At 48.4% G+C, this 26,611-nt stretch overlaps 1 protein-coding gene across 3 annotated transcripts in view; it reads right to left on the bottom strand.

The window, feature by feature from the left end:
- The window catches only part of rims4 (regulating synaptic membrane exocytosis 4), a 225,497-nt gene that overhangs the window by 19,573 nt on the left and 179,313 nt on the right, over window positions 1-26,611 (bottom strand). The gene's annotated exons all lie outside the window — the stretch shown is intronic.

Here is a 26,611-nt window from a genome sequence, read left to right as displayed (position 1 = left end):
TCCTAATAGTTTATTGTGAACAAGAGCCTCCACACACCCCCTCACCCCCAAAATGAGATCGTTCCTACAAAACACCAGATGCCAACGTGTTTACCATCCGAACCTATTGTCCCAAAACCTTATCGCAAGGCTGTCGTCTCACAATATGGCGACAAAAATAAGTCAACAGGCACATCCTGCACATTCATCAGCAGCTAAAGGGCACAGTCAGCTAAACTGTATCCTGACACATTAAACCATAACACATCCCGGGAATCAACAACTTTAACCATTTCATTATTTCTAGCTACCGTACAAACCCACGAGCCATTTATAAGTGAAATAAAAGCATATGAAATGAAAACAACTCCTAACCCTACGTAAACTCGGGTATCTTACATATTACACACAGAATCATAGAATCACAGAAAGGTTACAGCACAGAAGGAGGCCATTCGGCCCATCGAGCCTGTGCCGGCTCTCTGCAAGAACACCTCAGCCAGTCCCACTCCCCCGCCCTTTCCCCGGAGCCCTGCACATTCTTTTCTTTCAGGTACTTATCCAACTCCCCTTTGAAAGCCGCGATTGAGTTTGCCTCCACCTCACTCTCAGGCAGCGCATTCCAGATCCTAACCACTCGCTGCGTAAAAACGTTTTTCCTCGTGTTCCCTTTCGTTTTTCTGCCAATCGCCTTAAATCTGTGCCCTCTGGTTCTCGACCCTTCCACCAATGGGAACAGTTTCTCTCTGTCTACTCTGTCCAGACCCCTCATGATTTTGAGCACCTCGATCAAATCTCCCAACCTTCTCTGCTCCAAGGAGAACAACCCCAGCTTCTCCAGTCTATCTCTGTAACTGAAGTCCCTCATCCCTGGAACCATTCTTGTAAATCTGTTCTGCACCCTCTCCAAGGCCTTCACATCCTTCCTAAAGTGCGGTGCCCAGAATTGGACACAATACTCCAGTTGTGGCTGAACCAGTGTTTTATACAGGTTCATTATAATTTCCACGCTTTTGTACTCTATGCCCCTATTTATGAAGCCCAGGATCCCGTAAGCTTTTTAACCGCTTTCTCAACCTGCCCTGCCCCCTTCAACGATATGTGCACGTATACCCCCAGGTCTCTCTGTTCATACAACCCCTTTAGGATTGTACCCTTTAGTTTATATTGCCTCTCCTCATTCTTTACACCAAAATATATCACTTTGCACTTTTCTGCGTTAAATTCCATCTGCCCCGTGTCCGCCCATTCCACCAGCCTGTCTATGTCCTGAAGTCTATCACTATCCTCCTCACCGTTCACTGTACTTCCATGTTTTGTGTCACCTGCAGATTTTGAAATTGTGCCCTGTACACCCACATCCAAGTCATTAATATATATCAGGAAAAGCCGTGGTCCTAGAACCGACCCCTGGGGAACACCTTCCTCCAGTCCGAAAAACAACCGTTCACCACTACTCTCTGTTTCCTGTCACTGAGCCAATCCCGTATCCATGCTGCCACTGGCCCTTTTATTCCATGGGCTTCAACTTTGCTGGCAAAAATGAAGCAGATCCTTTTCCTGCTAATTGCCCATTTTTATGGTGCTGGTTAAAAGCGGGAAATGGATGAATAAACCGAGTGACCCCAGGCTTTTAACACGTGTTTACCCCTTTACTTGTCAAGTACTCACTCTCTCTCTCTCTTTCTTGCTCTTTTTCAGAGATGCACGGCAAGGAAATTAAGTTATTCATTTTTTTTTCTTGGACACATGATAAATAGAGAACTATCAGGGAAAAGGGGAGGTGCAATGAGACCTTAGTGTCATGGTACATCAGTATTTGAAAGTTGGCATGCAGGTACAGCAGGCAGTGAAGAAGGCAAGTGGTATGTTGGCCTTCGTAGCGAGAGGATTTGAGTATAGGAGCAGGGAGGTCTTACTGCAGTTGTACAGAACCTTGGTGAGACCACACTTGGAATATTGTGTACAGTTTTGGTCTCCTAATCTGAGGAAGGATATTCTTGCTACTGAGGGAGTGCAGCAAAGGTTCACCAGACTGATTCCAGGGATGGCAGGACTGACATATGAGGAGAGACTGGATCTACTGGGCCTGTATTCACTGGAGTTTAGAAGAATGAGAGGGGATCTCATAGAAACATATACAATTCTGACGGGACTGGACAGGTTAGATGCAGGAAGAATGTTCCCGATGTTGGGGAAGTCCAGAACCAGGGGACACAGTCTAAGGATAAGGGGTAAGCCATTTAGGACCGAGATGAGGAGAAACATCTTCACTCAGAGAGTTGTTAACCTGTGGAATTCTCTACCGCAGAGAGTTGTTGAGGCCAGTTCATTGGATATATTCAAGAGGGAGTTAGATGTGGCCCTTACGGCTAAAGGGATCAAGGGGTATGGAGAGAAAGCAGGAAAGGGGTACTGAGGGAATGATCAGCCATGATCTTATTGAATGGTGGTGCAGGCTCGAAGGGCCGAATGGCCTACTCCTGCACCTATTTTCTATGTTTCTATGTTTCTATGTCCCAGATAAACAGCAAGACAAAGCATGTTTGGATTGCTGAATGGAAAGGTGACACTTTCAGTTTGTGAGAGCTATCACAATTAAGAAAAGGAAAAAAAAATCAAAGAATGCTGTTGATATTTGAAGGCTTTAGTCAGCTTTTATACACTACGCCAGAATACTGTCAGATGGAACTTGACAACAGGCATTTACAAAAGATAAATAAGTGTTCAGCGATGTAATGCATACATCACCAATATCCAATAGAGTGAGTGAGCCATCTGACATGACTAACTGTGACATGTACCCTCGTCAGAATCAAAAATAGAAATGACTTCTTTTGCCTGAATCTGCAAAATTATATTGGCAGGAATAACGTTAGCTGTTTGGTTTATATTTTTTAGTTTGGAAGTAAATGGAAGAACAATTATTATCCTTCTGTAGAACAACATTGGTCCAGATTTCCCTGTCACAGCAACATCAGGCAAGGGGTAGATACGTGGTTTAACTCAAGGATCCAAAGCTTGCTGTCTGAGGTGCACTGCTCTGCCGCAAGCATCTCGCTGTCCGGCCCACCACTCACAGGCTTTGGGGGAGGGGGGGGGGTGAAGTTGCTGTGTTTCTATGATAGATATGAACTAAACAGTGTCAGCTGTGGCTCAGTGGGCAGCATCCTCGCCTCTGGATCAGAAGGTTGTGGGTTCGAATCCCACTCCAGGGACTTGAGCACTTAAATCTAGGCTGACACTCCAGTGCCGTGCTGAGAGAGCGCTGCATTGTCAGAGGGGGACAGTACTGAGGGAGCACCGCACTGTTGGAGGGGCAGTACCAAGGGAGTGCTGCACTGTCGGAGGGGCAGTATTGAGGGAGTGCTGCACTGTCGGAGGGGCAGTATTGAGGGAGTGCTCCACTGTCGGAGGGGCAGTACTGAGGGAGTGCTCCACTGTCGGAGGGGCAGTACTGAGGGAGTGCTCCACTGTCGGAGGGGCAGTACTGAGGGAGTGCTGCACTGACGGAGGGGCAGTGCTGAGGGAGTGCTCACTGTCGAAGGGATAGTGCTGAGGGAGTTCTGCACTGTCGGAGGGATAGTGCTGAGGGAGTGCTGCACTGTCAGAGGGGCAGTACCCAGGGAGTGCTGCACTGTCGGAGGTGCCGTCTTTTCGATGAGACGTTTAACCGAGGCCCCGTCTGCTCTCTCAGGTGGACGTAAAAGATCCCACGGCACTATTTCGAAGAAGAGCAGGGGAATTCTCCCCAGTGTCCTGGCCAATATTTATCCCTCAATCAACATCACTAAAACAGATTATATGGGTCATTATCATATTGCTGTGTGTGTGAGCTTGCCGTGCACAAATTGGCTGCCGCGTTTCCCACATCACAACAGTGACTACATTCTAATAGTACTTCATTGGCTGTAAAGTGCTTTGAGATGTCTCGTGGTCATGAAAGGTGCTATATAAATGCAAGTCTTTCTTTTCTTTATTGCGATTCAGTGTAGTGGGGTGAACGAGAAGGAGATTTGTTCATTGAAATACTTCCGAATGGGAGTGGGTGCAGAATGATATACACCATTGAAATTCTACACGACAACGGTAAACAGGCAGGAGTTTGTCCATTGAGACTTCGCACAATGGGAATGCTTGAGAAAGGGTCTGGTCCAGTTGGATTCTAAACTCTGGAAGTGAATGGGAAAAGTTTCTGTCCATTAGAACTTCACATAAAGGGAGCGAATGGGAGCGGGTTTTCCCTTGGGAGTCTATGCAATGGGTACAGTAGTGTTGTGGTTATGGAACTGGACCAGCAGAGGTCTTTTCAAATGCTACCATAGTCAGTAATGAGACTGAAATAAATCTGGAAGCTCTTAATAATGAAAACTGTTGGATGGTTGTAGAAACCATCGGGTTTACTAATGTCCTTCAGTGAAGAGAACGTAACTCTTTTACCTGGTCCGGCCTACATGCCACTCCAATCCCACAATACAAGATTGATTCTTAGGAGGTGAAATTGCCCCTTGTTATAGCCCCATTTGTGCCTCCGGAGGGCGCTAACGGGGTGCAATGAAGTGTTCGCCCGGGGAGGTGGTGGGGGGGGGGGCGGGGGAAGTTACCACCTCCTGGGAAATTGGCCCGGAGGTTTGGGGGGGCTATCCCGTCAGTGCCGTACTCCGCCGTTCGTAACCTGGGCCGGCGCGCAACGGACGATGGCATTATCGGCGTGTGCGCAAACACCTTACCGCCCCGCGGGTCGCGAAGCTGCCAGACATCCATTGCCGGGGAGCCTATTAAAGGGGAGGCCATTAAAGGGGAGGCTGAACCACCATCTTTATTTGTCGGCCCATTAGTGTCTTTCCTTGTTGAAATAATCATAACAGAAATCCCAGCACTTTCTCAGGACGACTACAGACGGGCAGTCAATATGCTAACATAGAAAGATAGAAACATAGAAAATAGGTGCAGGAGTAGGCCATTTGGCCCTTCGAGCCTGCACCGCCATTCGATATGATCATGGCTGATCATGCAACTTCAGTACCCCATTCCTGCTTTCTCTCCATACCCCTTGATCCCTTTAGCCGTAAGGGCCACATCTAACAATATAATTCCCAAGAGAAAATGCACAAAATATCCATTTGGATTCTACACAGTGCAAGTAAAGGACAAATCTAATTCATTGACATTCTACACCAAGGGCATGAAAGGGGTCAGTGCGGGGGACAATACAAGTTAATAGGAAGCAATTCTAATCAATGGGAATGATTGGACAAAGTGGGTTGATCTACTGAAATTCAAATGGGAATGAATGGAAAAGGGAATTGTGAGTGAAGAAGAAAGGATTTGTGCATTGCCATTTGATTCCATGGAAGCAAGGAATGTCCACTGAGATTCTACACAGCGAGAAAGGGCTTGTCAATTGGTGATCATTTTCCAACAGTCTATCGACTCTGGATCAGTTCCTATGGACTGGAGGGTAGCTAAGGTAACACCACTTTTTAAAAAGGGAGGGAGAGAGAAAGCGGGTAATTATAGACCGGTTAGCCTGACATCAGTAGTGGGGAAAATGTTGGAATCAATTATTAAGGATGAAATAGCAGCGCATTTGGAAAGCAGTGACAGGATCGGTCCAAGTCAGCATGGATTTATGAAAGGGAAATCATGCTTGACAAATCTTCTGGAATTTTTTGAGGATGTAACTAGTAGAGTGGTCAAGGGAGAATCGTGGATGTGGTGTATTTGGACTTCAAAGGCTTTGGACAAGGTCCCACACAAGAGATTGGTGTACAAAATCAAAGCACATGATATTGGGGGTAATGTACTGACGTGGATAGAGAACTGGTTGGCAGACAGGAAGCAGAGAGTAGGAATAAACGGGTCCTTTTCAGAATGGGAGGCAGTGACTAGTGGAGTGCCGCAGGGCTCAGTGCTGGGACCCCAGCTCTTTACAATATACATTAATGATTTAGATGAAGGAATTGAGTGTAATATCTCCAAATTTGCGGATAATACTAAGCTGGGTGGCGGTATGAGCTGTGAGGAGGACGCTAAGAGGCTGCAGGGTGACTTGGACAGGTTAGGTGAGTGGGCAAACACATGGCAGATGCAGTATAATGTGGATAAATGTGAGGTTATCCACTTTGAGGGCAAAAACGCAAAGACAGACTATTATCTGAATGGTGGCAGATTAGGAAAAGGGGAGGTGCAACGAGACCTGGGTGTCAGGGTTCATCAGTCATTGAAAGTTGGCATATAGGTATAGCAGGCGGTAAAGAAGGCAAATGGCATGTTGGCCTTCATAGCTAGTGGATTTGAGTATAGGAGCAGGGAGATCTTACTGCAGTTGTACAGAGCATTGGTGAGGCCTCACCTGGAATATTGTGTTCAGTTTTGGTCTCCTAATCTGAGGAAGGACATTCTTGCTATTGAGGGAGTGCAGCGAAGATTCACCAAACTGATTCCAGGGATGGCTGGACTGACATATGAGGAGAGACTGAATTAACTGGGCCTTTATACACCGGAGTTTAGAAGGATGAGAGGGGATCTCATAGAAACATACAAGATTCTGACAGGACTGGACAGGTTAGATGCGGGAAGAATGTTCCCGATGTTGGGGAAGTCCAGAACCAGGGAACACAGTTTTAGGATAAGGGGTAAGCCATTTAGGACTAAGATGAGGAGAAACTTCTTCACTCAGAGAGTTTTTAACCTGTGGAATTCCCTGCCGCAGAGAGTTGTTGAGGCCAGTTCATTGGATATATTCAAGAGGGAGTTAGATGTGGCCCTTACGGCTAAAGGGATCAAGGGGTATGGAGAGAAAGCAGGAAAGGGGTACTGAGGGAATGATCAGCCATGATCTTATTGAATGGTGGTGCAGGCTCGAAGGGCTGAATGGCCTACTCCTGCACCTATTTTCTATGTTTCTATGTTTCTATGATTCTTGTAAATGGGAGTGAGTGAGAATGGGTTTGTCGAATGGGCTGCTGCACAATCAGGGTGAATGAGAGCTGAGCTGGCCCATCACAATGCATTGCCTGGATATGAGCTCAGTGCAGTGAGCGTTGTCTCTAATAAGACAATCAAATCAAGCCTGTTCAGCAAAATGGTCAATTGATCATTTCCGTAAGTTGAAAGCTATCTGTTTAATTAACGTAAGTGGATGGTTACAGTGCTTCAGCACAAAGGTTAGATAAATCTTGTTCCACTACTCAACAAAACAAACGCACTCAATTAGCATCATTAAAGAAGGATTTATTGAACTGCCGATTGTTCACCAAGCAGCCCGTTACTTGACAGGACGGCGGGATTTCACTGGGGAGCCTGACTCAGCGACTGGATTCGGAGTTGGAGAAGGAAAGCCAACATGAATGTCTATTTAAAAAGGTTAACACTCACAGTGTTTGCTGCAAATTTTCTGGATTGAATAATAAACGTCAGCGATAGCAAGTGATGAAGTGGGGTGGGAGAGGTGGCTGCAGGAATTTCACACTGCCCTCCGCCCGAGTCAGTGGCAGAAGAGGAGAAATGGGCTGTTCTGTCACGCTGCATCTCCGCACCCTTCAACTCCCGCCCCCTTCGCCACCCCCAGAACCGGGAGGGCAAATAAATAATGAAGCGATATCCAATAGAAACATAGAAATTAGGTGCAGGAGTAGGACATTCGGCCCTTCGAGCCTGCACCACCATTCAATAAGATCATGGCTGATCATTCCCTCAGGACCCCTTTCCTGCTTTCTCTCCAGCAATGCCCCATTTGCTGTCATTTCAACCTGATTCACATATTGCCTGGAATTACATCGAATTTGCGGCTCACAAAGAGGACATTCAGCCCAACTGGCCCATGTCAACTGGTCCATGTCAACTGGTCCATGTCAACGGGTCCATGTCAACTGGTCCATGTCAACTGGTCCATGTCAACGGGTCCATATCAACTGGTCCATGTCAACTGATCCAAGTCAACTGGTCCAAGTCAACTGGTCCATGCCAACTGGTCCATGTCAACTGGTCCATGTCAACTGGTCCAAGTCAACTGGTCCATGTCAACTGGTCCATGTCAACTGGCCCATGCCAACTGGTCCATGTCAACTGGTCCAAGTCAAATGGTCCATGTCAATTGGTCCATCTCATCTGGTCCAGGTCAACTGGTCCATGTCAACTGGTCCATCTCAACTGGTCCATGTCATTGGTCCATGTCAACTGGACAATGTCAACTGGTCCATGTCATCTGGTCCAAGTCAACTGGTCTATGTCAACTGGTCCATGTCATCTGGTCCATGTCATCTGGTCCATGTCAACTGGTCCAAGTCATCTGGTCCATGTCAACTGGTCCATGTCAACTGGTCCATGTCATCTGGTCCATGTCAACTGGTCCATGTCATCTGGTCCATGTCAACTGGTCCATGTCAACTGGTCCATGTCAACTGCTCCATGTCATCTGGTCCATGTCAACAGGTCCATGTCAACTGGTCCATGACATTTGGTCCATTCAACTGGTCCATGCCAAATGGTCCATGTCAACTGGTCCATTCAACTGGTCCATGTCAAATATTACATGTTAACTGGTACATGTCAACTGGTCCATTCAACTGGTCCATGCCAAATGGTTCATGTCAACTGGCCAATGCCAACTGGTCCATGTCAAATAGTACATGTTAACTGGTACATGTTAACTGGTACATGTCAACTGGTACATGTCAACTGGTCCAAGTCAACTGGTCCAAGTCAACTGGTCCATGCCAACTGGTCCAAGTCAACTGGTCCATGTCAACCGGTCCATGTCAACTGGTACATTTCAACTAGTCCATGCCAACTGGTCCATGTCAAATGGTCCAAGTCAACTGGTCCATGTCCTCTGGTCCAAGTGAACTGGCCCATGTCAACTGATTCATGTCAGCTGGGCCATGTCAACTGGTCCATGTCAACTGGTCCATGTCATCTGGTCCAAGTCAACTGGTCCATGTCATCTGGTCGAAGTCAACTGGTCCATGTCAACTGGTCCATGTCAGCTGGTCCATGTCAACTGGTCCATGTCAACTGGTCCATGTCATCTGGTCCAAGTCAACTGGTCCATTTCAACAGTTCCATGTCGTCTGGTCCAAGTCAACTGGTCCATGTCAACTGGTCCATGTCAACTGGTCCAAGTCAACTGGTCCATGTCAACTGGTCCATGTCAACTGCTCCAAGTCAAGTGGTCCAAGTCAACTGGTCCAAGTCATCTGGTCCAAGTCAACTGATCCAAGTCATCTGGTCGAAGTCAACTGGTCCAAGTCAACTGGTCCATGTCAACTGGTCCAAGTCAACTGGCACATGTCAACTGGTCAATGTCATCTGGCCCATGTCGACTGGTCCATGTCATCTGGTACATGTCATCTGGTCCAAGTCAACTGGTCCATGTCAACTGGTCCAAGTCAACTGGTCCAAGTCAACTGATCCATGTCATCTGGTCCATGTCATCTGGTCCATGTCAACTGGTCCATGTCAACTGGTCCAAGTCAACTGGTCCATATCAACTGGTCCACGTCAACTGGTCCATGTCAACTATTCCATGTCAACTATTCCATGTCAACTGGTCCAAGTCAACTGGTCCATGTCATCTGGTCCATGTCAACTGGTCCATGTCAACTGGTCCAAGTCAACTGGTCCATGCCAACTGGTCCATATCAACTGGTCCATGTCAACTGGTCCATGTCATCTGGCCCATGCCAACTGATCCATGTCAACTGGCCAATGCCAACTGTCCATGTCAAATAGTACATGTTAACTGGTACATGTCAACTGGTACATGTCAACTGGTCCAAGTCAACTGGTCCAAGTCACTGGTCCATGCCAACTGGTCCATGTCAACAGGTCCAAGTCAACTGGTCCATGTCAACTGGTCCATGTCAACTGGTACATTTCAACTAGTCCATGCCAACTGGTCCATGTCAAATGGTCCATGCCAACTGGTCCAAGTCAACTGGTCCATGTCAACTGGTCCGAGTCAACTGGTCCGTACCAACTGGTCGATGTCATGTGGTCCAAGTCAACTGGTCCAAGTCAACTGGTCCATGTCAACTGGTCCATGTCAACTGGTCCAAGTCAACTGGTTCATGCCAACTGGTCTAATCAACAGGTCCATGTCAACTGGTCCAAGTCAACTGGTCCAAGTCAACTGGTCCATGTCAATTGGTCCAAGTCAACTGGTCCGTGCCATCTGGTCCGTGCCAACTGGTCGATGTCATCTGGTCCAAGTCAACTGGTCCATGTCATTTGGTCCATGTCAACTGGTACATGTCAACTGGTACATGTCATCTGGTCCATGTCATCTGGTCCATGTCAACTGGTCCAAGGCAACTGGTCCATGTCAACTGGTCCAAGTCAACTGGTCCATGTCATCTGGTCCATGTCATCTGGTCCGAGTCAACTGGTCCGTGCCAACTGGTCGATGTCATCTGGTCCAAGTCAACTGGTCCATGTCAACTGCTCCAAGTCAACTTGTCCACGTCAACTATTCCATGTCAACTAATCCATGTCAACTGGTCCAAGTCAACTGGTCCATGTCATCTGGTCCATGTCAACTGGTCCATGTCAACTGGTCGAAGTCAACTGGTCCAAGCCAACTTTCCATGTCAACTGGTCCATGTCAACTGGTCCATGTCATCTGGCCCATTTCAACTGGTCTATGTCAAGTGGCCAATGCCAACTGCTCCATGTCAAATAGTACATGTTAACTGGTACATGTCAACTGGTACATGTCAACTGGTCCAAGTCAACTGGTCCAAGTCACTGGTCCATGCCAACTGGTCCATGCCAACTGGTCCAAGTGAACTGGTCCATGTTAACTGGTCCATGTCAACTGGTACATTTCAACTAGTCCATGCCAACTGGTCCATGTCAAATGGTCCATGCCAACTGGTCCAAGTCAACTGGTCCATGACAACTGGTCCGAGTCAACTGGTCCGTGCCAACTGGTCGATGTCAACTGGTCCAAGTCAACTGGTCCATGTCAACTGGTCCATGTCAACTGGTCCAAGTCAACTGGTTCATGCCAACTGGTCTAATCAACTGGTCCAAGTCAACTGGTCCAAGTCAACTGGTCCGTGCCAACTGGTCCGTGCCAACTGGTCGATGTCATCTGATCCAAGTCAACTGGTCCAAGTCAACTGGTCCATGTCAACTGGTACATGTCAACTAGTCCATGCCAACTGGTCCAAGTCAACTGGTCCAAGTCAACTGGTCCATGTCATCTGGTCCAACTCAACTGATCCATGTCAACTGGTACATGTCAACTACTCCATGTCAACTGGTCCAAGTCAACTGGTCCATGTCAACTGGTACATGTCATCTGGTCCATGTCATCTGGTCCATGTCATCTGGTCCAAGTCATCTGGTCTAAGTCAACTGGTTCAAGTCAACTGGTCCATGTCAACGGGTCCAAGTCAACTGGTACATCTCATGTGGTCCATGTCATCTGGTCCAAGTGAACTGGTCAATGTCATCTGGTCCATGTCAACTGGTCCATGTCATCTGGTCCATGTCAACTGGTCCAAGTCAACTGGTCCAAGTCAACTGGTCCAAGTCAACTACTCCATGTCAACTGGTCCAAGTCAACTGGTCCATGTCAACTGGTCCAAGTCAACTGGTCCATGTCAACTGGTCCATGTCAACTGGTCCAAGTCAACTGGTCCAAGTCAACTGATCCAAGTCATCTGGTCTAAGTCAACTGGTCCAAGTCAACTGGTCCATGTCAACTGGTCCAAGTCAACTGGTACATGTCAACTGGTCCATGTCATCTGGCCCATGTCAACTGGTCCATGCCATCTGGTACATGTCATCTGGTCCAAGTCAACTGGTCCATGGCAACTGGTCCAAGTCAACTGGTCCAAGTCAACTGGTCCATGTCATCTGGTCCAAGTCAACTGGTCCAAGTCATCTGGTCCAAGTCAACTGGTCCAAGTCAACTGGTCCATGTCAACTGGTCCAAGTCAACTGGCACATGTCAACTGGTCTATGTCGTCTGGCCCATGTCGACTGGTCCATGTCATCTGGTACATGTCATCTGGTCCAAGTCAACTGGTCCATGTCAACTGGTCCAAGTCAACTGGTCCAAGTCAACTGGTCCATGTCATCTGGTCCATGACATCTGGTCCATGTCAACTGGTCCATGTCAACTGGTCCAAGTCAACTGGTCCATATCAACTGGTCCACGTCAACTGGTCCATGTCAACTATTCCATGTCAACTATTCCATGTCAACTGGTCCAAGTCAACTGGTCCATGTCATCTGGTCCATGTCAACTGGTCCATGTCAACTGGTCCAAGTCAACTGGTCCATATCAACTGGTCCACGTCAACTGGTCCATGTCAACTATTCCATGTCAACTATTCCATGTCAACTGGTCCAAGTCAACTGGTCCATGTCATCTGGTCCATGTCAACTGGTCCATGTCAACTGGTCCAAGTCAACTGGTCCATGCCAACTGGTCCATATCAACAGGTCCATGTCAACTGGTCCAAGTCAACTGGTCCATGTCAATTGGTCCAAGTCAACTGGTCCGTGCCATCTGGTCCGTGCCAACTGGTCGATGTCATCTGGTCCAAGTCAACTGGTCCATGTCATTTGGTCCATGTCAACTGGTACATGTCAACTGGTACATGTCATCTGGTCCATGTCATCTGGTCCATGTCAACTGGTCCAAGGCAACTGGTCCATGTCAACTGGTCCAAGTCAACTGGTCCATTTCAACTGGTCCATTTCAACTGCTCCAAGTCAACTTGTCCACGTCAACTATTCCATGTCAACTAATCCATGTCAACTGGTCCAAGTCAACTGGTCCATGTCATCTGGTCCATGTCAACTGGTCCATGTCAACTGGTCGAAGTCAACTGGTCCATGCCAACTTTCCTTGTCAACTGGTCCATGTCAACTGGTCCATGTCATCTGGCCCATTTCAACTGGTCTATGTCAACTGGCCAATGCCAACTGCTCCATGTCAAATAGTACATGTTAACTGGTACATGTCAACTGGTACATGTCAACTGGTCCAAGTCAACTGGTCCAAGTCACTGGTCCATGCCAACTGGTCCATGTCAACTGGTCCAAGTGAACTGGTCCATGTCAACTGGTCCATGTCAACTGGTACATTTCAACTAGTCCATGCCAACTGGTCCATGTCAAATGGTCCATGCCAACTGGTCCAAGTCAACTGGTCCATGACAACTGGTCCAAGTCAACTGGTCCGTGCCAACTGGTCGATGTCAACTGGTCCAAGTCAACTGGTCCATGTCAACTGGTCCATGTCAACTGGTCCAAGTCAACTGGTTCATGCCAACTGGTCTAATCAACTGGTCCAAGTCAACTGGTCCAAGTCAACTGGTCCGTGCCAACTGGTCCGTGCCAACTGGTCGATGTCATCTGATCCAAGTCAACTGGTCCAAGTCAACTGGTCCATGTCAACTGGTACATGTCAACTAGTCCATGCCAACTGGTCCAAGTCAACTGGTCCAAGTCAACTGGTCCATGTCATCTGGTCCAACTCAACTGGTCCATGTCAACTGGTACATGTCAACTACTCCATGTCAACTGGTCCAAGTCAACTGGTCCATGTCAACTGGTACATGTCATCTGGTCCATGTCATCTGGTCCATGTCATCTGGTACAAGTCATCTGGTCTAAGTCAACTGGTTCAAGTCAACTGGTCCATGTCAACGGGTCCAAGTCAACTGGTACATCTCATGTGGTCCATGTCATCTGGTCCAAGTGAACTGGTCAATGTCATCTGGTCCATGTCAACTGGTCCATGTCATCTGGTCCATGTCAACTGGTCCAAGTCAACTGGTCCAAGTCAACTGGTCCAAGTCAACTACTCCATGTCAACTGGTCCAAGTCAACTGGTCCATGTCAACTGGTCCAAGTCAACTGGTCCATGTCAACTGGTCCATGTCAACTGGTCCAAGTCAACTGGTCCAAGTCAACTGATCCAAGTCATCTGGTCTAAGTCAACTGGTCCAAGTCAACTGGTCCATGTCAACTGGTCCAAGTCAACTGGTACATGTCAACTGGTCCATGTCATCTGGCCCATGTCAACTGGTCCATGCCATCTGGTACATGTCATCTGGTCCAAGTCAACTGGTCCATGGCAACTGGTCCAAGTCAACTGGTCCAAGTCAACTGGTCCATGTCATCTGGTCCAAGTCAACTGGTCCAAGTCATCTGGTCCAAGTCAACTGGTCCAAGTCAACTGGTCCATGTCAACTGGTCCAAGTCAACTGGCACATGTCAACTGGTCCATGTCGTCTGGCCCATGTCGACTGGTCCATGTCATCTGGTACATGTCATCTGGTCCAAGTCAACTGGTCCATGTCAACTGGTCCAAGTCAACTGGTCCAAGTCAACTGGTCCATGACATCTGGTCCATGTCAACTGGTCCATGTCAACTGGTCCAAGTGAACTGGTCCATGCCAACTGGTCCATGTCAACTGGTCCATGTCAACTGGTCCATGTCATCTGGCCCATGTCAACTGGTCCATGTCAAATAGTACATGTTAACTGGTACATGTCAACTGGTACATGTCAACTGGTCCAAGTCAACTGGTCCAAGTCACTGGTCCATGCCAACTGGTCCATGTCAACTGGTCCAAGTGAACTGGTCCATGTCAACTGGTCCATGTCAACTGGTACATTTCAACTAGTCCATGCCAACTGGTCCATGTCAAATGGTCCATGCCAACTGGTCCAAGTCAACTGGTCCATGACAACTGGTCCGAGTCAACTGGTCCGTGCCAACTGGTCGATGTCAACTGGTCCAAGTCAACTGGTCCATGTCAACTGGTCCATGTCAACTGGTCCAAGTCAACTGGTTCATGCCAACTGGTCTAATCAACTGGTCCAAGTCAACTGGTCCAAGTCAACTGGTCCGTGCCAACTGGTCCGTGCCAACTGGTCGATGTCATCTGATCCAAGTCAACTGGTCCAAGTCAACTGGTCCATGTCAACTGGTACATGTCAACTAGTCCATGCCAACTGGTCCAAGTCAACTGGTCCAAGTCAACTGGTCCATGTCATCTGGTCCAACTCAACTGGTCCATGTCAACTGGTACATGTCAACTGGTCCATGTCAACTGGTACATGTCATCTGGTCCATGTCATCTGGTCCATGTCATCTGGTCCAAGTCATCTGGTCTAAGTCAACTGGTTCAAGTCAACTGGTCCATGTCAACGGGTCCAAGTCAACTGGTACATCTCATGTGGTCCATGTCATCTGGTCCATGTCAACTGGTCCATGTCAACTGGTCCAAGTCAACTGGTCCATGACAACTGGTCCGAGTCAACTGGTCCGTGCCAACTGGTCGATGTCAACTGGTCCAAGTCAACTGGTCCATGTCAACTGGTCCATGTCAACTGGTCCAAGTCAACTGGTTCAAGCCAACTGGTCTAATCAACTGGTCCAAGTCAACTGGTCCAAGTCAACTGGTCCGTGCCAACTGGTCCGTGCCAACTGGTCGATGTCATCTGGTCCATGTCAACTGGTCCATGTCATCTGGTCCAAGTCAACTGGTCCAAGTCAACTGGTCCATGTCATCTGGTCCAAGTCAACTGGTCCATGGCAACTGGTCCAAGTCAACTGGTCCAAGTCAACTGGTCCATGTCATCTGGTCCAAGTCAACTGGTCCAAGTCATCTGGTCCAAGTCAACTGGTCCAAGTCAACTGGTCCATGTCAACTGGTCCAAGTCAACTGGCACATGTCAACTGGTCCATGTCGTCTGGCCCATGTCGACTGGTCCATGTCATCTGGTACATGTCATCTGGTCCAAGTCAACTGGTCCATGTCAACTGGTCCAAGTCAACTGGTCCAAGTCAACTGGTCCATGTCATCTGGTCCAAGTCAACTGGTCCATGTCATCTGGTCCATGTCATCTGGTCCATGTCAACTGGTCCATGTCAACTGGTCCAAGTCAACTGGTCCATGTCAACTGGTCCATGTCAACTGGTCCAAGTCAACTGGTCCATGTCAACTATTCCATGTCAACTATTCCATGTCAGCTGGTCCAAGTCAACTGGTCCATGTCAACTATTCCATGTCAACTATTCCATGTCAACTGGTCCAAGTCAACTGGTCCATGTCATCTGGTCCATGTCAACTGGTCCATGTCAACTGGTCCAAGTCAACTGGTCCATGCCAACTGGTCCATGTCAACTGGTCCATGTCAACTGGTCCATGTCATCTGGCCCATGTCAACTGGTCCATGTCAAATAGTACATGTTAACTGGTACATGTCAACTGGTACATGTCAACTGGTCCAAGTCAACTGGTCCAAGTCACTGGTCCATGCCAACTGGTCGATGTCAACTGGTCCAAGTCAACTGGTCCATGTCAACTGGTCCATGTCAACTGGTACATTTCAACTAGTCCATACCAACTGGTCCATGTCAAATGGTCCATGCCAACTGGTCCAAGACAACTGGTCCATGTCAACTGGTCCGAGTCAACTGGTCCATGCCAACTGGTCGATGTCATCTGGTCCAAGTCAACTGGTCCAAGTCAACTGGTCCATGTCAACTGGTCCATGTCAACTGGTCCAAGTGAACTGGTTCATGCCAACTGGTCTAATCAACTGGTCCAAGTCAACTGGTCCAAGTCAACTGGTCCATGCCAACTGGTCCGTGCCAACTGGTCGATGTCATCTGGTCCAAGTAAACTGGTCTAAGTCAACTGTTCCATGTCAACTGGTAAATCTCAACTAGTCCATGCCAACTGGTCCAAGTCAACTGATCCAGGTCAACTGGTCCATGTCATCTGGTCCATGTCACCTGGTACATGTCATCTGGTCCATGTCATCTGGTCCATGTCATCTGGTCCATTTCATCTGGTCCAAGGCAACTGGTCCATGTCAACTGGTCCAAGTCAACTGGTCCATGTCATCTGGTCCATGTCATCTGGTCCATGTCAACTGGTCCATGTCAACTGGTCCAAGTCAACTGGTCCATTTCAACTGGTCCATGTCAACTGGTCCAAGTCAACTAGTCCATGTCAACTATTCCATGTCAACTATTCCATGTCAACTGGTCCAAGTCAACGGGTCCATGTCATCTGGTCCATGTCAACTGGTCCATGCCAACTGGTCCATGTCAACTGGTCCATGTCAACTGGTCCATGTCATCTGGCCCATGTCAACTGGTCCATGTCAACTGGCCAATGCCAACTGGTCCATGTCAAATAGTACATGTTAACTGGTACATGTCAACTGGTACATGTCAACTGGTCCAAGTCAACTGGTCCAAGTCACTGGTCCATGCCAACTGGTCCATGTCAACTGGTCCAAGTCAACTGGTCCATGTCAACTGGTCCATGTCAACTGGTACATTTCAACTAGTCCATGCCAACTGGTCCATGTCAAATGGTCCATGCCAACTGGTCCAAGTCAACTGGTACATGTCAACTGGTCCGAGTCAACTGGTCCGTGCCAACTGGTCGATGTCATCTGGTCCAAGTCAACTGGTCCAAGTCAACTGTTCCATGTCAACTGGTCCATGTCAACTGGTCCAAGTCAACTGGTTCATGCCAACTGGTCTAATCAACTGGTCCAAGTCAACTGGTCCAAGTCAACTGGTCCATGTCAACTGGTCCAAGTCAACTGGTCCGTGCCAACTGGTCCGTGCCAACTGGTCGATGTCATCTGGTCCAAGTCAACTGGTCCAAGTCAACTGGTCCATGTCAACAGTTACATGTCAACTAGTCCATGCCAACTGGTCCAAGTCAACTGGTCCATGTCAACTGGTCCATGTCATCTGGTCCATGTCAACTGGTCCATGTCAACTGGTACATGTCATCTGGTCCATGTCATCTGGTCCATGTCATCTGGTCCAAGGCAACTGGTCCATGTCAACTGGTCCAAGTCAACTGGTCCATGTCATCTGGTCCATATCATCTGGTCCAAGTCAACTGGTCCAAGTCAACAGATCCAAGTCATCTGGTCTAAGTCAACTGGTCCAAGTCAACTGGTCCATGTCAACGGGTCCAAGTCAACTGGTACATCTCATGTGGTCCATGTCATCTGGTCCAAGTGAACTGGTCTATGTCATCTGGTCCATGTCAACTGGTCCATGTCAACAGGTACATGTCATCTGGTCCATGTCAACTGGTCCAAGTCATCTGGTCCATGTGAACTGGTCCAAGTCAACTGGTCCATGAAAACTGGTCCATGTCAACTGGTCCAAGTCAACTGGTCCAAGTCAACTGGTCCATGTCAACTATTCCATGTCAACTGGTCCAAGTCAACTGGTACATGTCAACTGGTCCAAGTCAACTGGTCCATGTCAACTGGTCCATGTCAACTGCTCCAAGTCAACTGGTCCAAGTCAACTGGTCCATGTCAACTGGTCCAAGTCAACTGGTACATGTCAACTGGTCCATGTCATCTGGCCCATGTCAACTGGTCCATGCCATCTGGTACATGTCATCTGGTCCAAGTCAACTGGTCCATGGCAACTGGTCCAAGTCAACTGGTCCAAGTCAACTGGTCCATGTCATCTGGTCCAAGTCAACTGGTCCAAGTCATCTGGTCCAAGTCAACTGGTCCAAGTCAACTGGTCCATGTCAACTGGTCCAAGTCAACTGGCACATGTCAACTGGTCCATGTCGTCTGGCCCATGTCGACTGGTCCATGTCATCTGGTACATGTCATCTGGTCCAAGTCAACTGGTCCATGTCAACTGGTCCAAGTCAACTGGTCCAAGTCAACTGGTCCATGTCATCTGGTCCATGACATCTGGTCCATGTCAACTGGTCCATGTCAACTGGTCCAAGTCAACTGGTCCATATCAACTGGTCCACGTCAACTGGTCCATGTCAACTATTCCATGTCAACTATTCCATGTCAACTGGTCCAAGTCAACTGGTCCATGTCATCTGGTCCATGTCAACTGGTCCATGTCAACTGGTCCAAGTCAACTGGTCCATATCAACTGGTCCACGTCAACTGGTCCATGTCAACTATTCCATGTCAACTATTCCATGTCAACTGGTCCAAGTCAACTGGTCCATGTCATCTGGTCCATGTCAACTGGTCCATGTCAACTGGTCCAAGTCAACTGGTCCATGCCAACTGGTCCATATCAACAGGTCCATGTCAACTGGTCCAAGTCAACTGGTCCATGTCAATTGGTCCAAGTCAACTGGTCCGTGCCATCTGGTCCGTGCCAACTGGTCGATGTCATCTGGTCCAAGTCAACTGGTCCATGTCATTTGGTCCATGTCAACTGGTACATGTCAACTGGTACATGTCATCTGGTCCATGTCATCTGGTCCATGTCAACTGGTCCAAGGCAACTGGTCCATGTCAACTGGTCCAAGTCAACTGGTCCATGTCATCTGGTCCATGTCATCTGGTCCATGTCAACTGGTCCATGTCAACTGGTCCAAGTCAACTGGTCCATTTCAACTGGTCCATTTCAACTGCTCCAAGTCAACTTGTCCACGTCAACTATTCCATGTCAACTAATCCATGTCAACTGGTCCAAGTCAACTGGTCCATGTCATCTGGTCCATGTCAACTGGTCCATGTCAACTGGTCGAAGTCAACTGGTCCATGCCAACTTTCCTTGTCAACTGGTCCATGTCAACTGGTCCATGTCATCTGGCCCATTTCAACTGGTCTATGTCAACTGGCCAATGCCAACTGCTCCATGTCAAATAGTACATGTTAACTGGTACATGTCAACTGGTACATGTCAACTGGTCCAAGTCAACTGGTCCAAGTCACTGGTCCATGCCAACTGGTCCATGTCAACTGGTCCAAGTGAACTGGTCCATGTCAACTGGTCCATGTCAACTGGTACATTTCAACTAGTCCATGCCAACTGGTCCATGTCAAATGGTCCATGCCAACTGGTCCAAGTCAACTGGTCCATGACAACTGGTCCAAGTCAACTGGTCCGTGCCAACTGGTCGATGTCAACTGGTCCAAGTCAACTGGTCCATGTCAACTGGTCCATGTCAACTGGTCCAAGTCAACTGGTTCATGCCAACTGGTCTAATCAACTGGTCCAAGTCAACTGGTCCAAGTCAACTGGTCCGTGCCAACTGGTCCGTGCCAACTGGTCGATGTCATCTGATCCAAGTCAACTGGTCCAAGTCAACTGGTCCATGTCAACTGGTACATGTCAACTAGTCCATGCCAACTGGTCCAAGTCAACTGGTCCAAGTCAACTGGTCCATGTCATCTGGTCCAACTCAACTGGTCCATGTCAACTGGTACATGTCAACTACTCCATGTCAACTGGTCCAAGTCAACTGGTCCATGTCAACTGGTACATGTCATCTGGTCCATGTCATCTGGTCCATGTCATCTGGTCCAAGTCATCTGGTCTAAGTCAACTGGTTCAAGTCAACTGGTCCATGTCAACGGGTCCAAGTCAACTGGTACATCTCATGTGGTCCATGTCATCTGGTCCAAGTGAACTGGTCAATGTCATCTGGTCCATGTCAACTGGTCCATGTCATCTGGTCCATGTCAACTGGTCCAAGTCAACTGGTCCAAGTCAACTGGTCCAAGTCAACTACTCCATGTCAACTGGTCCAAGTCAACTGGTCCATGTCAACTGGTCCAAGTCAACTGGTCCATGTCAACTGGTCCATGTCAACTGGTCCAAGTCAACTGGTCCAAGTCAACTGATCCAAGTCATCTGGTCTAAGTCAACTGGTCCAAGTCAACTGGTCCATGTCAACTGGTCCAAGTCAACTGGTACATGTCAACTGGTCCATGTCATCTGGCCCATGTCAACTGGTCCATGCCATCTGGTACATGTCATCTGGTCCAAGTCAACTGGTCCATGGCAACTGGTCCAAGTCAACTGGTCCAAGTCAACTGGTCCATGTCATCTGGTCCAAGTCAACTGGTCCAAGTCATCTGGTCCAAGTCAACTGGTCCAAGTCAACTGGTCCATGTCAACTGGTCCAAGTCAACTGGCACATGTCAACTGGTCCATGTCGTCTGGCCCATGTCGACTGGTCCATGTCATCTGGTACATGTCATCTGGTCCAAGTCAACTGGTCCATGTCAACTGGTCCAAGTCAACTGGTCCAAGTCAACTGGTCCATGACATCTGGTCCATGTCAACTGGTCCATGTCAACTGGTCCAAGTGAACTGGTCCATGCCAACTGGTCCATGTCAACTGGTCCATGTCAACTGGTCCATGTCATCTGGCCCATGTCAACTGGTCCATGTCAAATAGTACATGTTAACTGGTACATGTCAACTGGTACATGTCAACTGGTCCAAGTCAACTGGTCCAAGTCACTGGTCCATGCCAACTGGTCCATGTCAACTGGTCCAAGTGAACTGGTCCATGTCAACTGGTCCATGTCAACTGGTACATTTCAACTAGTCCATGCCAACTGGTCCATGTCAAATGGTCCATGCCAACTGGTCCAAGTCAACTGGTCCATGACAACTGGTCCGAGTCAACTGGTCCGTGCCAACTGGTCGATGTCAACTGGTCCAAGTCAACTGGTCCATGTCAACTGGTCCATGTCAACTGGTCCAAGTCAACTGGTTCATGCCAACTGGTCTAATCAACTGGTCCAAGTCAACTGGTCCAAGTCAACTGGTCCGTGCCAACTGGTCCGTGCCAACTGGTCGATGTCATCTGATCCAAGTCAACTGGTCCAAGTCAACTGGTCCATGTCAACTGGTACATGTCAACTAGTCCATGCCAACTGGTCCAAGTCAACTGGTCCAAGTCAACTGGTCCATGTCATCTGGTCCAACTCAACTGGTCCATGTCAACTGGTACATGTCAACTGGTCCATGTCAACTGGTACATGTCATCTGGTCCATGTCATCTGGTCCATGTCATCTGGTCCAAGTCATCTGGTCTAAGTCAACTGGTTCAAGTCAACTGGTCCATGTCAACGGGTCCAAGTCAACTGGTACATCTCATGTGGTCCATGTCATCTGGTCCATGTCAACTGGTCCATGTCAACTGGTCCAAGTCAACTGGTCCATGACAACTGGTCCGAGTCAACTGGTCCGTGCCAACTGGTCGATGTCAACTGGTCCAAGTCAACTGGTCCATGTCAACTGGTCCATGTCAACTGGTCCAAGTCAACTGGTTCAAGCCAACTGGTCTAATCAACTGGTCCAAGTCAACTGGTCCAAGTCAACTGGTCCGTGCCAACTGGTCCGTGCCAACTGGTCGATGTCATCTGGTCCATGTCAACTGGTCCATGTCATCTGGTCCAAGTCAACTGGTCCAAGTCAACTGGTCCATGTCATCTGGTCCAAGTCAACTGGTCCATGGCAACTGGTCCAAGTCAACTGGTCCAAGTCAACTGGTCCATGTCATCTGGTCCAAGTCAACTGGTCCAAGTCATCTGGTCCAAGTCAACTGGTCCAAGTCAACTGGTCCATGTCAACTGGTCCAAGTCAACTGGCACATGTCAACTGGTCCATGTCGTCTGGCCCATGTCGACTGGTCCATGTCATCTGGTACATGTCATCTGGTCCAAGTCAACTGGTCCATGTCAACTGGTCCAAGTCAACTGGTCCAAATCAACTGGTCCATGTCATCTGGTCCAAGTCAACTGGTCCATGTCATCTGGTCCATGTCATCTGGTCCATGTCAACTGGTCCATGTCAACTGGTCCAAGTCAACTGGTCCATGTCAACTGGTCCATGTCAACTGGTCCAAGTCAACTGGTCCATGTCAACTATTCCATGTCAACTATTCCATGTCAGCTGGTCCAAGTCAACTGGTCCATGTCAACTATTCCATGTCAACTATTCCATGTCAACTGGTCCAAGTCAACTGGTCCATGTCATCTGGTCCATGTCAACTGGTCCATGTCAACTGGTCCAAGTCAACTGGTCCATGCCAACTGGTCCATGTCAACTGGTCCATGTCAACTGGTCCATGTCATCTGGCCCATGTCAACTGGTCCATGTCAAATAGTACATGTTAACTGGTACATGTCAACTGGTACATGTCAACTGGTCCAAGTCAACTGGTCCAAGTCACTGGTCCATGCCAACTGGTCGATGTCAACTGGTCCAAGTCAACTGGTCCATGTCAACTGGTCCATGTCAACTGGTACATTTCAACTAGTCCATACCAACTGGTCCATGTCAAATGGTCCATGCCAACTGGTCCAAGACAACTGGTCCATGTCAACTGGTCCGAGTCAACTGGTCCATGCCAACTGGTCGATGTCATCTGGTCCAAGTCAACTGGTCCAAGTCAACTGGTCCATGTCAACTGGTCCATGTCAACTGGTCGAAGTGAACTGGTTCATGCCAACTGGTCTAATCAACTGGTCCAAGTCAACTGGTCCAAGTCAACTGGTCCATGCCAACTGGTCCGTGCCAACTGGTCGATGTCATCTGGTCCAAGTAAACTGGTCTAAGTCAACTGTTCCATGTCAACTGGTAAATCTCAACTAGTCCATGCCAACTGGTCCAAGTCAACTGATCCAGGTCAACTGGTCCATGTCATCTGGTCCATGTCACCTGGTACATGTCATCTGGTCCATGTCATCTGGTCCATGTCATCTGGTCCATTTCATCTGGTCCAAGGCAACTGGTCCATGTCAACTGGTCCAAGTCAACTGGTCCATGTCATCTGGTCCATGTCATCTGGTCCATGTCAACTGGTCCATGTCAACTGGTCCAAGTCAACTGGTCCATTTCAACTGGTCCATGTCAACTGGTCCAAGTCAACTAGTCCATGTCAACTATTCCATGTCAACTATTCCATGTCAACTGGTCCAAGTCAACGGGTCCATGTCATCTGGTCCATGTCAACTGGTCCATGCCAACTGGTCCATGTCAACTGGTCCATGTCAACTGGTCCATGTCATCTGGCCCATGTCAACTGGTCCATGTCAACTGGCCAATGCCAACTGGTCCATGTCAAATAGTACATGTTAACTGGTACATGTCAACTGGTACATGTCAACTGGTCCAAGTCAACTGGTCCAAGTCACTGGTCCATGCCAACTGGTCCATGTCAACTGGTCCAAGTCAACTGGTCCATGTCAACTGGTCCATGTCAACTGGTACATTTCAACTAGTCCATGCCAACTGGTCCATGTCAAATGGTCCATGCCAACTGGTCCAAGTCAACTGGTACATGTCAACTGGTCCGAGTCAACTGGTCCGTGCCAACTGGTCGATGTCATCTGGTCCAAGTCAACTGGTCCAAGTCAACTGTTCCATGTCAACTGGTCCATGTCAACTGGTCCAAGTCAACTGGTTCATGTCAACTGGTCTAATCAACTGGTCCAAGTCAACTGGTCCAAGTCAACTGGTCCATGTCAACTGGTCCAAGTCAACTGGTCCGTGCCAACTGGTCCGTGCCAACTGGTCGATGTCATCTGGTCCAAGTCAACTGGTCCAAGTCAACTGGTCCATGTCAACAGTTACATGTCAACTAGTCCATGCCAACTGGTCCAAGTCAACTGGTCCATGTCAACTGGTCCATGTCATCTGGTCCATGTCAACTGGTCCATGTCAACTGGTACATGTCATCTGGTCCATGTCATCTGGTCCATGTCATCTGGTCCAAGGCAACTGGTCCATGTCAACTGGTCCAAGTCAACTGGTCCATGTCATCTGGTCCATATCATCTGGTCCAAGTCAACTGGTCCAAGTCAACAGATCCAAGTCATCTGGTCTAAGTCAACTGGTCCAAGTCAACTGGTCCATGTCAACTGGTCCAAGTCAACTGGTACATGTCAACTGGTCCATGTCATCTGGCCCATGTCAACTGGTCCATGTCAACAGGTACATGTCATCTGGTCCATGTCAACTGGTCCAAGTCATCTGGTCCATGTGAATTGGTCCAAGTCAACTGGTCCATGAAAACTGGTCCATGTCAACTGGTCCAAGTCAACTGGTCCAAGTCAACTGGTCCATGTCAACTATTCCATGTCAACTGGTCCAAGTCAACTGATACATGTCAACTGGTCCAAGTCAACTGGTCCATGTCAACTGGTCCATGTCAACTGCTCCAAGTCAACTGGTCCAAGTCAACTGGTCCAAGTCATCTGGTCCAAGTCAACTGATCCAAGTCATCTGGTCTAAGTCAACTGGTCCATGTCAACTGGTCCATGTCATCTGGCCCATGTCAACTGGTCCATGTCATCTGGTACATGTCATCTGGTCCAAGTCAACTGGTGCATGTCAACTGGTCGAAGTCAACTGGTCCAAGTCAACTGGTCCATGTCATCTGGTCCAAGTCAACTGGTCCATGTCAACTGGTCCAAGTCAACTGGTCCAAGTCAACTGGTCCATGTCATCTGGTCCATGTCATCTGGTCCAAGTCATCTGGTCCATGTCAACTGGTCCATGTCAACTGGTCCAAGTCAATTGGTGCATGTCAACTATTCCATGTCAACTGGTCCAAGTCAACTGGTCCATGTCATCTGGTCCATGTCAACTGGTCCTTGTCAACTGGTCCAAGTCAACTGGTCCATGCCATCTGGTCCATGTCAACTGGTCCATGTCAACTGGTCCATGTCATCTGGTCCATGTCAACTGGTCCATGCCAACTGGTCGATGTCAACTGGTCCATGTCATCTGGTCCATGTCAACTGGTCCATGTCAACTAGTCCAAGTCAACTGGTCCATGTCAACTGGTCCATGTCAACTGGTCCAAGTCAACTGGTCCATGTCAACTATTCCATGTCAACTATTCCATGTCAGCTGGTCCAAGTCAACTGGTCCATGTCAACTATTCCATGTCAACTATTCCATGTCAACTGGTCCAAGTCAACTGGTCCATGTCATCTGGTCCATGTCAACTGGTCCATGTCAACTGGTCCAAGTCAACTGGTCCATGCCAACTGGTCCATGTCAACTGGTCCATGTCAACTGGTCCATGTCTTCTGGCCCATGTCAACTGGTCCATGTCAAATAGTACATGTTAACTGGTACATGTCAACTGGTACATGTCAACTGGTCCAAGTCAACTGGTCCAAGTCACTGGTCCATGCCAACTGGTCGATGTCAACTGGTCCAAGTCAACTGGTCCATGTCAACTGGTCCATGTCAACTGGTACATTTCAACTAGTCCATACCAACTGGTCCATGTCAAATGGTCCATGCCAACTGGTCCAAGACAACTGGTCCATGTCAACTGGTCCGAGTCAACTGGTCCGTGCCAACTGGTCGATGTCATCTGGTCCAAGTCAACTGGTCCAAGTCAACTGGTCCATGTCAACTGGTCCATGTCAACTGGTCCAAGTGAACTGGTTCATGCCAACTGGTCTAATCAACTGGTCCAAGTCAACTGGTCCAAGTCAACTGGTCCATGTCAACTGGTCCAAGTCAACTGGTCCATGCCAACTGGTCCGTGCCAACTAGTCCATGCCAACTGGTCCAAGTCAACTGATCCATGTCAACTGGTCCATGTCATCTGGTCCATGTCACCTGGTACATGTCATCTGGTCCATGTCATCTGGTCCATGTCATCTGGTCCATGTCATCTGGTCCAAGGCAACTGGTCCATGTCAACTGGTCCAAGTCAACTGGTCCATGTCATCTGGTCCATGTCATCTGGCCCATGTCAACTGGTCCATGTCAACTGGTCCAAGTCAACTGGTCCAAGTCACTGGTCCATGCAAACTGGTCCATGTCAACTGGTCCAAGTCAACTGGTCCATGTCAACTG

This window comes from Pristiophorus japonicus, unplaced genomic scaffold, assembly GCF_044704955.1.
Source record: "Pristiophorus japonicus isolate sPriJap1 unplaced genomic scaffold, sPriJap1.hap1 HAP1_SCAFFOLD_322, whole genome shotgun sequence".
Classification (NCBI taxonomy): Eukaryota; Metazoa; Chordata; class Chondrichthyes; family Pristiophoridae; genus Pristiophorus; species Pristiophorus japonicus.
The sequence above is the reverse complement of the archived record's forward strand: the minus strand, read 5'-3'. Positions and strand labels throughout refer to the sequence as shown.